Raw genomic sequence first — 13,275 nt, 5'->3', positions numbered from 1 at the left:
TGGATCGCTAGTAAGAGCAAATATGAAAAACCTTGTAATATATTAGAAAATATTGCCTCTTTCTCCACTTATGAGCCACTTCTTCCCCTTCTCCTGCTTCCCAAACTCATTATTCACTCTGAAAAACCTTAAAAATCCATCGTGATCAAAAGAGATGGGAAAAAAAGGCAGACTAGCATTTTACTGAGGGGTCATGTTACAGCTGACTATCCAATGGGAAAGAGGAGTATAAGGGAGTATGTCATGATCTCAATGGCAAGAGAACATAGCATCAGCATATATAGGAACTAGCTCTTGGAAGATGGGAACTGAGCTGACCATGAACTAAACCTAACGCACAACTAGCAGTGGCCGGGTAGCATGCCTACGTTGATTCTAGATGCCCAGCACCAGCCGGAGGACTAAATAATGCTAGCAGAGGAAAATAAGTCCTAGCTCACCTCTAGAGAAATACCCCGAAAGGAGACAGAGGCCCCCCACATGTATTGGCGGTGAATTAAGATGAAATAACAAAACGTAGTATGAAAATAGGTTTAGCAAATTTGAGGTCCACTTACTACATAGCAGAAGACAGAAAGAACACTTTCATGGTCAGCTAAAAACCCTATCAAAACACCATCCAGAAATTACTTTAAAACTCTGGCATTAACTCATAACACCAGAGTGGCAATTCCTGTTCACAAGAGCTTTCCAGACACAGTAACGAAACTACAGCTGTGAACTGGAACAAAAAATGCAAAAACAAACATGGACAAGAGTCCAACTTATCTAGTAGTTGTCTAGGAGCAGGAACAAGCACAGAGAGGCTTCTGATAACATTGTTGACCGGCAAACAACTAACAAAGCAGCAAGGTTATATAGCGACTCCCACATCTTGATGGGAACAGGTGAACAGAGAAGATGAAGACACCAGTTCAATTCCACCAGTAGCCACCGGGGGAGCCCAGAATCCAAATTCACAACAGTACCCCCCCCTCAAGGAGGGGGCACCGAACCCTCACCAGAACCACCAGGGCGATCAGGATGGGCCCTATGAAAGGCACGAACCAGATCAGAGGCATGAACATCAGATGCATTCACCCAAGAATTATCCTCCTGGCCGTATCCCTTCCACTTGACCAGATACTGGAGTCTCCGTCTGGAAACACGAGAGTCTAAGATTTTCTCCACAACGTACTCCAACTCACCCTCAACCAACACCGGAGCAGGAGGCTCAACGGAAGGCACAACCGGTACCTCATACCTGCGCAATAATGACCGATGAAAAACGTTATGAATAGAAAAGGATGCAGGGAGGTCCAAACGGAAGGAAACAGGGTTAAGAATCTCCAATATCTTATACGGGCCGATGAACCGAGGCTTAAACTTAGGAGAAGAGACCCTCATAGGGACAAAACGAGAAGACAACCACACCAAATCCCCAACACAAAGCCGAGGACCAACACGACGGTGGCGGTTGGCAAAAAGCTGAGTCTTCTCCTGGGACAACCTCAAATTGTCCACCACCTGCCCCCAGATCTGATGCAATCTCTCCACCACAGCATCCACTCCAGGACAATCCGAAGATTCCACCTGACCAGAGGAAAATCGAGGATGAAACCCCGAATTACAAAAAAACGGGGACACCAAAGTGGCAGAGCTGGCCCGATTATTGAGAGCGAACTCCGCCAATGGCAAAAAAGCAACCCAATCATCCTGGTCAGCAGACACAAAACACCTCAGATATGTCTCCAGGGTCTGATTAATCCGCTCGGTCTGGCCATTCGTCTGAGGATGGAAAGCGGACGAAAAAGATAAATCTATGCCCATCCTAGCACAGAATGCCCGCCAAAATCTAGACACGAATTGAGTCCCTCTGTCAGAAACGATATTCTCAGGAATACCATGCAAACGAACAACATTTTGAAAAAACAGAGGAACCAACTCGGAAGAAGAAGGCAACTTGGGCAGAGGAACCAAATGGACCATCTTAGAGAAACGGTCACACACCACCCAGATGACAGACATCTTCTGAGAAACAGGCAGATCTGAAATAAAATCCATCGAGATGTGCGTCCAAGGCCTCTTAGGAATAGGCAAGGGCAACAATAATCCACTAGCCCGAGAACAACAAGGCTTGGCCCGAGCACAAACGTCACAAGACTGCACAAAGCCTCGCACATCTCGTGACAGGGAAGGCCACCAGAAGGACCTTGCCACCAAATCCCTGGTACCAAAAATGCCAGGATGACCTGCCAACGCAGAAGAATGAACCTCAGAGATGACTCTACTGGTCCAATCATCAGGAACAAACAGTTTATCAGGTGGGCAACGATCAGGTCTATCCGCCTGAAACTCCTGCAAGGCCCGCCGCAGGTCTGGAGAAACGGCTGACAATACCACTCCATCCTTAAGGATACCTGTGGGCTCAGAGTTACCAGGCGAGTCAGGCTCAAAACTCCTAGAAAGGGCATCCGCCTTAACATTCTTAGAACCCGGTAGGTATGACACCACAAAATTAAACCGAGAGAAAAATAATGACCAGCGCGCCTGTCTAGGATTCAGGCGCCTGGCGGTCTCAAGATAAATCAAATTTTTGTGGTCAGTCAATACCACCACCTGATGTCTAGCCCCCTCAAGCCAATGGCGCCACTCCTCAAAAGCCCACTTCATGGCCAAAAGCTCCCGATTCCCAACATCATAATTCCGCTCAGCGGGCGAAAATTTACGGGAAAAGAAGGCACAAGGCCTCATCACGGAGCAGTCAGAACTTTTCTGCGACAACACTGCCCCAGCTCCGATCTCAGAAGCGTCGACCTCAACCTGAAAAGGTAGAGCAACATCAGGCTGACGCAACACAGGGGCAGAGGAAAAACGGCGCTTAAGCTCCCGAAAGGCCTCCACAGCATCAGGGGACCAATCAGCAACATCAGCACCCTTCTTAGTCAAATCGGTCAATGGCTTAGCAATATCCGAAAAACCAGCAATAAATCGACGATAAAAGTTAGCAAAGCCCAAAAATTTCTGAAGACTCTTAAGAGAAGAGGGCTGCGTCCAATCACAAATAGCTTGAACCTTGACAGGATCCATTTCAATGGAAGAGGGGGAAAAAATATATCCCAAAAAGGAAATCCTCTGTACCCCAAAAACACACTTAGAACCCTTCACACACAAAGAATTAGACCGCAAAACCTGAAAAACCCTCCTGACTTGCTGGACATGAGAGTCCCAGTCATCCGAAAAAAATCAGAATATCATCCAGATACACAATCATAAATTTATCCAAATAATCGCGAAAAATATCATGCATAAAGGACTGGAAAACTGACGGAGCATTTGAAAGACCAAAAGGCATCACTAAATACTCAAAGTGGCCCTCGGGCGTATTAAATGCGGTCTTCCACTCATCCCCCTGCCTGATTCGCACCAAATTATACGCCCCACGAAGGTCAATCTTAGAGAACCACTTGGCCCCCTTTATGCGAGCAAACAAATCAGTCAGCAACGGCAATGGGTATTGATATTTAACAGTGATTTTATTCAAAAGCCGATAATCAATACATGGTCTCAAAGAGCCGTCTTTTTTTGACACAAAGAAAAAACCGGCTCCTAAGGGAGATGACGATGGACGAATATGTCCCTTTTCCAAGGACTCCTTTATATATTCTCGCATAGCAGCATGTTCAGGCACAGACAGATTAAACAAACGACCCTTTGGGTATTTACTACCCGGGATTAAATCTATGGCACAATCGCACTCTCGGTGCGGAGGTAACGAACCAAGCTTGGATTCTTCAAAGACGTCACGATAGTCAGACAGGAACTCAGGAATTTCAGAGGGAATAGATGATGAAATGGAAACCACAGGTACATCCCCATGAGCCCCCTTACATCCCCAGCTCAACACAGACATAGCTCTCCAGTCGAGGACTGGGTTGTGAGATTGCAGCCAAGGCAATCCTAGCACCAAATCATCATGTAGATTATACAGCACCAGAAAGCGAATAATCTCCTGGTGATCCGGATTAATACGCATAGATACTTGTGTCCAGTATTGTGGTTTATTATTAGCCAATGGGGTGGAGTCAATCCCCTTCAGAGGAATAAGAGTCTCCAAAGGCTCTAAATCATACCCACAGCGTTTGGCAAAGGACCAATCCATAAGACTCAAAGCGGCGCCAGAGTCGACATAGGCGTCCGTGGTAATAGATGACAAAGAGCAAATCAGGGTCACAGATAGAATAAATTTAGACGGTAAGGTGCAAATGGAAACAGATTTACCAAGCTTTTTAGTGCGTTTAGAGCATGCTGATATAACATGAGTAGAATCACCACAATAGAAACACAACCCATTTTTCCGTCTAAAATTCTGCCGCTCGCTTCGGGACAGAATTCTATCACACTGCATACTCTCTGGCGACTTCTCAGTGGACACCGCCAGATGGTGCACTGGTTTGCGCTCCCGCAAACGCCTATCGATCTGGATAGCCATTGTCATGGACTCATTCAGACCCGCAGGCACAGGGAACCCCACCATAACATCCTTAATGGCATCAGAGAGACCCTCTCTGAAAGTCGCCGCCAGGGCGCACTCATTCCACTGAGTAAGCACAGACCATTTACGGAATCTTTGGCAGTAAATTTCCGCTTCATCTTGCCCCTGAGATAGGGACATCAAAGTTTTTTCTGCCTGAAGCTCCAAATTAGGTTCGTCATAAAGCAACCCCAAGGCCAGAAAAAACGCATCCACATTGAGCAACGCAGGATCCCCTGGTGTCAATGAAAAAGCCCAGTCTTGAGGGTCGCCCCGGAGCAAGGAAATCACAATCCTGACCTGCTGTGCAGGGTCTCCGGCAGAGCGAGATTTCAGGGACAAAAATAATTTGCAATTATTTCGAAAATTCTGAAACCCAGATCTATTCCCCGAGAAAAATTCCGGCAAAGGAATTCTCGGCTCAGATACAGGTGCATGACAAACAAAATCTTGCAAATTTTGTACCTTCGTGGCGAGATTATTCAAACCTGCAGTTACACTCTGAAGATCCATTACAAACAGGTGGACACAGAGCCATTCAAGGGTTAAGAGGAGGTAAGAAGCAGCTAGACAGCAATTAAGGGCTAGGCAGCAAAACTCTGAGGGGAAAAAAAAAAAAAAAAAAAAAAAATTTCCCTTAAACACTTCTCTATCTCCTGCTTCAGCCCAAACAATTAACACTTTGTGGGCCGGTCAAACTGTCATGATCTCAATGGCAAGAGAACATAGCATCAGCATATATAGGAACTAGCTCTTGGAAGATGGGAACTGAGCTGACCATGAACTAAACCTAACACACAACTAGCAGTGGCCGGGTAGCATGCCTACGTTGATTCTAGATGCCCAGCACCAGCCGGAGGACTAAATAATGCTAGCAGAGGAAAATAAGTCCTAGCTCACCTCTAGAGAAATACCCCGAAAGGAGACAGAGGCCCCCCACATGTATTGGCGGTGAATTAAGATGAAATAACAAAACGTAGTATGAAAATAGGTTTAGCAAATTTGAGGTCCACTTACTACATAGCAGAAGACAGAAAGAACACTTTCATGGTCAGCTAAAAACCCTATCAAAACACCATCCAGAAATTACTTTAAAACTCTGGCATTAACTCATAACACCAGAGTGGCAATTCCTGTTCACAAGAGCTTTCCAGACACAGTAACGAAACTACAGCTGTGAACTGGAACAAAAAATGCAAAAACAAACATGGACAAGAGTCCAACTTATCTAGTAGTTGTCTAGGAGCAGGAACAAGCACAGAGAGGCTTCTGATAACATTGTTGACCGGCAAACAACTAACAAAGCAGCAAGGTTATATAGCGACTCCCACATCTTGATGGGAACAGGTGAACAGAGAAGATGAAGACACCAGTTCAATTCCACCAGTAGCCACCGGGGGAGCCCAGAATCCAAATTCACAACAGGAGTAGTAGAGTAGAACAGGTGGTAGACAGACACATAAAGATGGTGCTGCTGCTTTCTAATAAGTGTTTTATCTCTCTCCAGTGCTGGATTTACAGCTACACTGCTCAGTACTGCTGCGCTGCATAATATCCTCCATGCTGCTGCTGCTTTTGTCTGTGTACTAAATAAGAATTTAAGAGCAGAGATCTTTCATGTGTGTTTTGTGTAAGGGAGACATCATAACAGCTAGTAAGTGTTTTATTTTCGCTCCAGTGTTGGAATCACAGCTACACTGCTCAGTACTGCTGTATAATATCCTCCATGCTGTTGCTGCTTTTGTCTATGCAAAATAAGAAATTAAGAGCAGAGATCTTTCATGTGAGTCTTGTGTAAGGGAAACATAACAGCTAGTAAGTGTTTTATCTCACTCCAATGTTGGAATCACAGCTATACTGCTCAGTACTGCTGTATAATGTCCTCCATGCTGCTGCTGCTTTCATCTATGTAAAATAAGAAATTAAGAGCAGAGATCTTTCATGTGTGTCTTGTGTAAGGGAGACATCATAACAGCTAGTAAGTGTTTTATCTCACTCCAGTGTTGGAACCACAGCTACACTGCTCAGTACTTCTGTATAATGTCTTCCCTGCTTCTTCTGAACATGTGCTACATAAAAACAGGAGAGCTGGAATCCTTCATATCTGTGTGTGCTGCATATAAGATACAACATAGGGAAAACTTGTGAAAAATGCAGGATACAAGTAATATCGTGCCAGAAATTGTATTATTCATCAGACACACACACATATATGGCAACTTATTCTAAAAAGCAGGTCTGAAATAACAAGTTTGCTTTGAAACTCATGATCACCTACTTCATAGGGTAGGTGCACACGGTCAGTAAACTCTGCGGAAGTACGCAGCGTCCAACCCGCGTCCAACCCGCTGCGTCCAGCTGTTACAGCATAGTAGATAGGATTTAAAGAAATCCCATGATCATCCGTGGAGACAGACATTCGGCGTGTCTTTCCAGACCGCAGCATGTCAATTTGGACTCAGCGAACATGTGCTGCGTCCAAAGTGCTACCAATTACTCACCGTGGGCACGTACCCTTATGGTTTCTAGCTTGAACAATTATATAAATTTTAAAGTTTACCACTAGAGGGAGCTCAGTTTACTTTTAGTGTTATGTGTGAGTTGTACGCAGTAAACTCGTGAGCTCCCTCTAGTGGTGGTTGCAGGTAACACAATTTTAATAATTTAATTTTGGGTCTATGCTGGGGATTTGGAGCTCTGTATCATTAAATCAAAGCTATCACCACTATAAAAATGTATTAGGAAATTAAGCAACACAGAGTTTAGGATCTATTTAAATGAGGAATCAAAGACTAATGTTTTAGGATGGATAGCATTGCTCATTTTAGCTTTAATTTTCCAATTTATGAAGAAGAGAAAATCATGTAATGCAAATGGTTCTTATGCGATTTGAAGAAATTTCTAAGAAAAAAATGCAAACTTCGGCCCCACCAGTCAAACTGGCAGGAAGCTGAGATATGAGATTCTTTTTTGCAGGGGTCTAAAGCCTTCCTTGTACCATGGAGGGAACTAATTTGCCCTGAAAAGTATTTTCAGCAGGGATGGACTTTGGATAAATCCTTGAATATTAAAGCTGTTCAAAATTTGGCACTGATTATGTCCTAGTTAGATCTTTATGGTGATCTGTGCGCCATTTTTCTACTAAAGGAAGTAAAAAAACCAACATATTTGTTTTTGCCTCATCTGTAAAAGTCTGATCTACTGAAATCTAAAATTATTTATCCCGAAAGGAAATGCTGATATGAGAAAAAAAAATGCAAAAATTGCAGTTTTTTGATGTTTCTACTACTCTCCAAAAATTTTCAACAAAGTAAAGCTAAAAATGTTATATCTGCCCCTGAAAACAATGCATCAATGAAAAACAGAAAAATTGCTCTCCAGGCCTAAAAAAGCTTTCACACAGCTCCTTCAAAGGAAAAATAGAAAAGTCTCGGAACACGGCAACAACAACAAAAAATGTTAATTTTATTTTTAAAAAATCCCAATTTTATTTTTTACTGCCTAAAAAAAAAAAAAAAGTTACAAGTTTGTAATCGTATAGACCTAGAGAACCATATCACTAGGTTATTTTTACCGCACAATGAACGTCGTAGAGACAGAATCCCCAAAATAATGGCAGAATTACTATTTTTTTCTGTGATTTCACCGCACCTAGAATTTTTCCCCCTGAATTTTTAGTATATTATGTGGTAAAGTGAATAGTGTCCTTCAAATCTGCAACTGGTCCCACCCAAAAACAAGCCCTCATATGACTGATTAAAAAGGGGAGGAAAAAAACGTAAACGCTAAAATTAAAAAATTGTCTGGCCACAAAAGGGTTAATAATAGACACCGTAGGACCCCCTTTAATTGAAGACATGTTAGACCCGCTTTAGTTATAAACTCTGCGGACCCCCTGTAATTAGCCCTGGTTCCCCCCTAAATGGCCGCCTCAGTGTGTAAATTAAGCGTTGTTTCCATCCGCTGTGAGGAGCCCTGACGCCACGTTTCTCCGGTCACATTTAAATTCCCTTTTTTTTTTCTATTTTTTACACTTTCACGGTCGCTGTCAGCCGCTGGAAATCTCCATTCAGATTGTTTGCGACAAGGGAGCGTGACCGTTCACTTCCAGAGGAGACTGTGTGAGAATTATAGCGGGCGGAAAGTGAGGATGTAATCTGTTCAGACGGATCTGTGAATTTCCTATTTATTCATTATTTAATGGATTTTCTCTGTGAAAGATGTTTCCAGCGTGAGGAGAAATATCTACAGGAAAAGCGTCCAGTTCTATCATAAAAAGGGAACGTCCGAGAGGGAAAAAAGCAAATATACTAACGTAAAAAAAGAAACAGTAAGGGTGTGTGTCCACGTTCAGGAAACGCTGCGTATTTGACGCTGCGTGGGGCCGCAGCGTCAAACACGCAGCGTCCAGATGTTCCAGCATAGTGGAGGGGATTGTTTGAAATCCCGTGTCCACTATGCGTGGAAACACGCATCCGTCGGCCTTGCGACTCCGGACATGCTGCGCGTCTTTTCAGATCGCAGCATGTCCTTGTTCCTTGCGGCGACGCTGTGCCGCCGCAAGGAATAACACAGGGCCCTATGCGAGGGGTGCGATGATCCCGGATGTGTACAATGAACACATCCGTCATCATCGCGTCCCAGAAGGGGGCGGGGCTTAGCGCTGAGCGGGTTTGCCGCTCCGGCGATACCGCCGGCCATCCTGATCGTGGACACATACCCTTATGCTGCGGACAGATAGATAATAGATAGATAATAGATATATAGATAGATGATCGATAGATAGATAGATAATAGATAGATAATAGATAGATAAAAGATAGATAGAAAGATAGATAGAAAGATAGATAGATAATAGGTAGATAATAGTTGATAGCTAGATAGTTAGATAGATGATAGATAATAGATAGATAGATAATAGAGAAATAGATACATAATATATAGATAGATGGATAGATGATTGATAGAGAATAGATAGATGATAGATAGAAGATAATAGATAGATAATAGAAGATAATAGATATATAGTAGATAGATAAATAGATAATAGATAGATAGAGGCTGGGCACTCTGGCTTCTCCCTCAAGACTGGGCACTCAGGCTGCTCCCTCCACACTGGGCACTCAGACTGCTCACTCCAGGCTGGGCGCTCAGGCTGCTCACTCCAGACTGGGCACTCAGGCTGCTCCTCCAGGCTGGGCACTCAGGCTGCTCACTCCAGACTGGGCTTTCAAGCTGCTCCCTCCAGACTGGGCACACAGGCTGCTCCCTCCAGACTGGGCACACAGGCTGCTCACTCCAGACTAGGCACTCAAGCTACTCACTCCAGACTGGGCACTCAGGCTGCTCACTCCAGACTGGGCTTTCAAGCTGCTCCCCCCAGACTGGGCACACAGGCTGCTCCCTCCAGACTGGGCACACAGGCTGCTCCCTCCAGACTGGGCACTCAAGCTACTCACTCCAGACTGGGCACTCAGGCTGCTCACTCCAGACTGGGCTTTCAAGCTGCTCCCCCCAGACTGGGCACACAGGCTGCTCCCTCCAGACTGGGCACACAGGCTGCTCACTCCAGACTGGGCACTCAAGCTACTCACTCCAGACTGGGCACTCAGGCTGCTCCCCCCAGACTGGGCACACAGGCTGCTCCCTCCAGACTGGGCACACAGGCTGCTCCCTCCAGACTGGGCACACAAGCTGCTCCCTCCAGACTGGGCACACAGGCTGCTCCCTCCAGACTGGGCACACAGGCTGCTCCCTCCAGACTGGGCTTTCAAGCTGCTCCCTCCACACTGGGCACACAGGCTGCTCCCTCCACACTGGGCACACAGGCTGCTCCCTCCACACTGGGCACTCAGGCTGCTCCCTCCACATGGGGCACTCAAGCTGCTCCCTCCACACTGGGCACTCAGGCTGCTCCCTCCACACTGGGCACTCAGGCTGCTCCCTCCAGACTGGGCACACAGACTGCTCCCTCCAGACTGGGCACTCAGGCTGCTCCCTCCAGACTGGGCACTCAGGCTGCTCCCTCCAGACTGGGCACTCAGGCTGCTCCCTCCAGACTGGGCACTCAGGCTGCTCCCTCCAGACTGGGCACTCAGGCTGCTCCCTCCAGACTGGGCACTCAGGCTGCTCCCTCCAGACTGGGCACTCAGGCTGCTCCCTCCAGACTGGGCACACAGACTGCTCCCTCCAGACTGGGCACTCAGGCTGCTCCCTCCAGACTGGGCACTCAGGCTGCTCCCTCCAGACTGGGCACTCAGGCTGCTCCCTCCAGACTAGGCTCACAGGGTGGGCACTATTATTGCTAAGTCCTTTTCCATGTCAACAGGGCTGTGCTTCACCTACACTGTAGCTGTTGATCTATGGGACAGCTTACATCACCGTTTACTTTCTCAGCCGTATTCGGCGTGTGTGTAAAATTGCAGCATTTATGTAAGTATTGCTGTATGTAATCCATCTCTTCTATGATGTCAGCTCCTGCAGTGATTTTACAGAACCTGGGAGATGAATTGCCGGCTTTTCTTCTATCTTTGTATGTAATGTACAGTATATACATGTGTATATATATATATATATATATATATATATATATATATATATATATATATATATATATATATATACACATATACCGTATGTGTGTCACTGACCTATATATATATATATATATATATATATATATATATATATATATATATATATATATATATATATATATATATATATATATATATATACACTCACCGGCCACTTTATTAGGTACACCATGCTAGTAACGGGTTGGACCCCCTTTTGCCTTCAGAACTGCCTCAATTCTTCGTGGCATAGATTCAACAAGGTGCTGGAAGCATTCCTCAGAGATTTTGGTCCATATTGACATGATGGCATCACACAGTTGCCGCAGATTTGTCGGCTGCACATCCCAAAGATGCTCCATACAAGGCAGGATGGATCCATGCTTTCATGTTGTTTACGCCAAATTCTGACCCTACCATCCGAATGTCGCAGCAGAAATCGAGACTCATCAGACCAAGCAACGTTTTTCCAATCTTCTACTGTCCAATTTCGATGAGCTTGTACAAATTGTAGCCTCAGTTTCCTGTTCTTAGCTGAAAGGAGTGGTACCCGGTGTGGTCTTCTGCTGCTGTAGCCCATCTGCCTCAAAGTTCGACGCACTGTGCGTTCAGAGATGCTCTTAGGCCTACCTTGGTTGTAACGGGTGGCGATTTGAGTCACTGTTGCCTTTCTATCAGCTCGAACCAGTCTGCCCATTCTCCTCTGACCTCTGGCATCAACAAGGCATTTCCGCCCACAGAACTGCCGCTCACTGGATTTTTTTTCTTTTTCGGACCATTCTCTGTAAACCCTAGAGATGGTTGTGTGTGAAAATCCCAGTAGATCAGCAGTTTCTGAAATACTCAGACCAGCCCTTCTGGCACCAACAACCATGCCACGTTCAAAGGCACTCAAATCACCTTTCTTCCCCATACTGATGCTCGGTTTGAACTGCAGGAGATTGTCTTGACCATGTCTACATGCCTAAATGCACTGAGTTGCCGCCATGTGATTGGCTGATTAGAAATTAAGTGTTAACAAGAAGTTGGACAGGTGTACCTAATAAAGTGGCCGGTGAGTGTATATACCTATACTATGTGTAGACATCTATCTATTCTGTTCTATCCTGTCGGTGTGATTTTACTGTATGCAGCACATGAATTGCCGGCTTTTCAAAGGTCACCGGTGCCTAAAAATCAGACAGAACTCTCATGGTCCGAGTGCTGTGCGATTTTTTTCTCGCACCCATAGGCTTGCGTTGGCGAGTCTCGGTGACAATCGCAGCATGTTGTGATTTTACACGCACATCAAATACGCCTGAGAAATTAAACGTTGATGTGAGCTGCCCCATAGATTAACACAGGGTCGAGTGCTATGCGATGTTTTCTCAGTGTGACGCCGGCCTTACCCTTGTCATGTCCCAGAAGGACAATGTAACAACCCCTCGATTCATTGTATGTATATATATATATATATATATATATATATATATATATTACATCTACATGTCATTGGGAAAAGTCAATTTGATATTTTCCAAGCGGTAAAGCCAGCCAGCTACGTTCTCATCTTCTTCCTCTTTGGCTTTCCATAATTTCCAGCCCTTGGCTTGGTAGCAGCCTCCTGACACTCGTTGCTAAAGTTCATTTTCTCATCCATCGGTGTTCCAAATATATACAGTGAAACGTTACATTTATCTGTATCAAACTTCATTTCTGTGGAATAAAATATGAACAGTAACTAATACGGAGACTTTCAGGTCCTAATTAGAGAAACACTCTGCAAAATAATGTCAAAACTTCCAAATTAATTAATTGACTGTTAATTAAACAATATTGCACTCTCTGGCAGGAATGAGGTCTGGAATGAAGAATTGGACAACGGAGCGATAAAAAAAAATAAATAAATACAAAACATTCAACAAAATGTTGGGACAAATTATTGTGATGTTAATTTATCTGTCTGATAGGAAAGCCGATAATAACATTTGATATGAAAGTTGCTCAAGATTCAGAGATTGAGCCTTTTTTTAAGGGCGACTGATTCTATTTGTACAATTGTGTTAGTCATGTCCGGTAGTAGCAGTATAGCAGATGTGAAAAAGTCACTGGTAATAGAGGGGAGATGTGTCACTGCCATTAATGGCAGCCGTGATGTGAAACCAGAGTATTTTCCTCCAGCACTTCATGTTGTGGGTAGTGATGAGC

The 13,275-nt window shown here is 44.7% G+C and overlaps 1 protein-coding gene across 2 annotated transcripts in view; it reads left to right on the top strand.

Annotated features, from left to right (window-relative positions):
* The window catches only part of STUM (stum, mechanosensory transduction mediator homolog), a 74,451-nt gene that overhangs the window by 6,760 nt on the left and 54,416 nt on the right, over nt 1-13,275 (top strand). The gene's annotated exons all lie outside the window — the stretch shown is intronic.

Source organism: Ranitomeya variabilis, chromosome 2 (genome assembly GCF_051348905.1).
Source record: "Ranitomeya variabilis isolate aRanVar5 chromosome 2, aRanVar5.hap1, whole genome shotgun sequence".
Lineage (NCBI taxonomy): Eukaryota > Metazoa > Chordata > Amphibia > Anura > Dendrobatidae > Ranitomeya > Ranitomeya variabilis.
The sequence above is the reverse complement of the archived record's forward strand: the minus strand, read 5'-3'. Positions and strand labels throughout refer to the sequence as shown.